Source organism: Drosophila subpulchrella, unplaced genomic scaffold (genome assembly GCF_014743375.2).
Source record: "Drosophila subpulchrella strain 33 F10 #4 breed RU33 unplaced genomic scaffold, RU_Dsub_v1.1 Primary Assembly Seq55, whole genome shotgun sequence".
Taxonomy (NCBI): domain Eukaryota; kingdom Metazoa; phylum Arthropoda; class Insecta; order Diptera; family Drosophilidae; genus Drosophila; species Drosophila subpulchrella.
The window spans coordinates 704,299-708,541 of NW_023665692.1; positions in this window are offsets into that span (position 1 = coordinate 704,299).

Consider the following 4,243-nt stretch of genomic DNA (forward strand, 5'->3'; position numbering starts at 1 on the left):
TAGTAGGCTCAGGAATATGTTGGAAGTGAAGATCGGTCGTCCGTATGTAGGAGAGTGTGGTGGCCCTTTCCACACTTGTGGCAGTGATGACCACTGCGGCAGGAGTCCTTGGAATGATTGTGAGCCAAGCAATTGGAGCAGTACTTCTGGATATGTACTTCCTGGAGCCGATTCTGGGGGCTTAGCCGTAGAAAGTGGTGGCACTTCCGTAGAGGATGGATATTTTGGCAGAGTCGGCATTGGTAGGATTTAATACCTCGAGTACGTCTGCCATCCAAGTACGTTTGGTAATACTTGGATTTTAGTATGGATTTCGTGTCTGTGGCGCCCTCGCCTGCAGCTATAATGCAGTCGGAGCATATGACGAATGCTGCCTTTACCGTTTGCCACAAGGAACTGAAGTGATCGCGTCGGATTTTACAGGCGGATAACGTCGGGGTAGGAGCACCTGGAGCGTTCACAGTGGCCTCAAAGAGGATCAGACAGTCAGCTGTGGCCATAAATCGGGTTAAAGCGGATTTTACTGATGTTGCCATGACGTAAAATAATTTAGAATTTTAATTCAGAAGTAAGGAAACATGCTAAAATCCAATTGGAATTTAGGAACCAATCAAGATTTTAAATATATACGGTCACACTGTCGGATAGGCAGAGTCAATAAATATTTATTATATCGGATGGTCGGACTTATGTAAAGAATTACGGACTTTAATTTTGTTTGTATGGAAGGAACATTTATTGTGAGCCCTTGACCCACTGTGTACTGGCGAAAATTTCGATATACGTATGTATGTTCACTTTACACATGTACATATGTGGGGTTCGAATAGCGGAATAACGCTGCGGGAATTGGAAGGACTTCGCTTATGTTTGTTTGTCGGTGCGTTTGTTTGTCAGCTGCACAACTAAATTGCAGACGATTTGCTGGAATAAATTTGTGGATATTGTAACTTTGTTTTTAATTTTGGAAATAATTTAGACGTATTTGTAGGTCGATAAAAGTAGTTGGAGTGGACTGTATTAGAAAGAGTAGTTCGAGTGGACTGTATTAGAATATTTGTGTAAATATACACACGCAGCTGGAACACAGTAAAAAACAAGGAAGAACGATATAGTCGAGTACCTCGACTATCAGATACCCGTTACTCAGCTAAAGGGACCAAAGGGAAATGGAGATATGCAAGCAGCAAAGCGAGATTGATTTAAGCGTTATCGGTGTTAGAGTGGGCTTGGCAATTTTTTTTTGGGTCAATCGATAGGTATTGACGAGACCAATACAGTTCAGTTAAAATTTTTTAACTAGCATGAAAATTGTGGGCGCCACAGGCTTCGGCGGTTTGTGGGCGTTAGAGTGGGCGTGGCATATTTGCGTAACAAACTTGCGCTGCGCACAAGGCTACGGAATCTAAATCTGATATCCCAATTCTCTATCCTTGATAGTTTCCGAGATATCCACGTTCATATCTACGATTTTTCGAAGATTGTGGGCGTTTTTTTTATCAATCGATAGATATTGATGAGAACAACACATTTCAGTTACAATTTTTATTCTAGCATCAAAACTGTAGGAGCCACAGTTTTGGGCGGTTTGTGGGCGTTAGAGTGGTCGTGGCACTCTACTGAAACAAATTTGCGCTGCGTAAGAAGCTCAGGAATCTGCACGCCAAATCTCAATAGCCTAGCTCTCATAGTTTCCGAGATCTCAGCGTTCATCCGTTCATAGATCGACTCGGCTAGTGATCCTGATCAAGAATATATACACTTTATGGGGTCGGAAACGCTTCCTTCTGCCTGTTACCTACTTTCCGACGAATGTAGTATACCCTTTTACTCTACGAGTAACGGGTATAATAAGGAGTGCAAAGGAAAAATTTTATGATCGGGAATTTTTTACTGTGGCTGAGTTATATTTTACACACAATTGGAATTGAAAATAATTGAGAATTATTTTAGTTAAATAGTAGCACTGAAATATTTACTGGAATTGTTTCAAGTGTACAATTGTGGGCAAAGGATTCTGGAATACTGTCGGGCACAAATAACGGAATTGAAGTACATATATTTATTGCCGTTGCGTCGGATTAATCACTTTTGGATTTAGATAATATATCAAACAGAAAGTTAGTCGAAATAGGGTTCGAAAAACTGGCTGTATGACCGGCAAAATATAGTAAGTGGAACTTATCTGAAACGGTTGAAGCCTGCCGGGAAAAATCAGAGGAAAATCCAAAGATTTTAAATTCCGGCTTCGACTGGACCAAAATGTTGGGGCGGGGTGGCTTGATCGCTGAAATAGATGAAGTCCCAAGAACGAAGGGTACGTAGAAAACACGGGGGTACTTTGGGGTTTTTTGCGCGACGTGCTGATGTGTTTATTGGTACACTTGGACATAAGAACTAGTTAAGCCTAACTTAACTTAAGCGCCGACCAAAATTAAAGAGACAATTGCAAAAATTTACCTCATACCGGTACTTTTCTATAGACTAGTGGTATTGAGTGACTGCAGCTCCGTAGGTCAGCGCAAGATGCAGGTAGCGTTTAATAATGTGGCAAGATATATTTATAATAGACAAAGAACTGACCTTATAAGTGACGTTACAATTTAAGTCTTTAACATACCACTTAAATCATGGATAAACCTTAGGGTTCTATTACTACTCCATAAAATTATAAGCAAAAAGGAGGCGGCGTATCTGTATGAAAAACTTATTTTTAGTTCGTCAAGAAGAACCAGAAACATAATAAGCTTTAAGTAAAAGTACCTATGCACAAGGAGGCAGTGCCTTGTATATGCTGTTCGCACTTGGAACCAACTTCCACACACTATCAAGGCAATCAGTAACGAAACTCAATTTAAAAACGCACTGCAAGACTATTTTAAGACTATTTAAGATCACCACCTGACTATTAACCCTCACTATTTAGCATATTGGAATTTAAATTTAGAGAGAAAGTGAAAACTAATAAGAATTAAAAATTTAAATTTAAAGTTAAAATTAACTAATTCAAAATAAAAAATATATAAAATGAAAATTAAAAATTTAAAAAAAATAAAAATAAAAATAAAAATCAAAATAATAGTAATAATGAAACTGATTATACAGGGGTGGTCATAAGTATTTTCACAAAGCAAAAGTTAAATATACTCATAACTTGAACTTACTTCTTGTTAAGTTTGGCATCAATGGAAAGGTAATTTAAATGCCGTTTGAATGATACAATACATTTTATAACCCATTCAGTACTTATTGAATAGGACGAATTTGTGTGAAAATCTACTGTTGAACTTTTTTCCTCGTCTTGAAAATTTAAATTTTTTGAAGCAAAAAGTTTCTTCAAACAAAATAAATAGTAACTGCAAAAAGAATTTTTCAAAAATCATTTTGCTTATATTTGTTGTAATTTTTTGAAGGTGACAATGTCGTAAAAAATTTGTGTGAAAAAGAGAAAAATATGGCTCAAATGCCGATGGCAAAATTCGAGTGGCCGAAATCAAGACCGCAACAGGCGTATTTAAGCGTCCTATTCAGAAGCTGGCTGTACTCCCAATATATTGAAGGCAGGTCCTTCATGGTGGCCGGAATTTTGAAGCGCAGATCGCTAATCATGAAGTTTAAATTATGTTAAGATACAAATATGTAACAGCCTAAGAGAGCCCAACAGCGGTATGTTCACCGCTTACAGGCCCAGAACTATTATGTTAGATCTATGCTAAGATCGGATTCAGCGGGCCTGCAAGGGCTCTCACAAAACTGCGCTGCTGGGCACAATAAACCAGTTGAATTTTGAATATCGAATCGGCCAGTCTTGTATTCTCTCTTCCCCCAAATTTTGCAGCAGCCAAGCCAAAGTCTTTTCACTTATCGGCGTTCTCAATTATCAATAATTTAATTTTGGCTTCGATTCTCTTCATGGCGCCCGAACAGGGACTTCGAAAAGTTTTGTTCGGATTTAAAATCATTTCAAAGACTGCTTAGCTGCTTGCGAGTTTCGGGGCCAAGACTTAGCATTTATTTTGGACTCGCAAATTTCGGCGCCAACAATTGGCATTTTTCGGACATTGCGAATTTCGACTTGGAATTTTTTGGACTTTCTTTCGGAAGTTCTTTAACTGGAGCTAACATCTATGGACCGCAACGCCAACTTGAGGGAAGTGGATTCATCTGATGACCAGGTAACCGTGTCAAATCAAACCGTGTTGCAACTATTGCCTTGGCATTGGTCAAAATAATAATAATAATT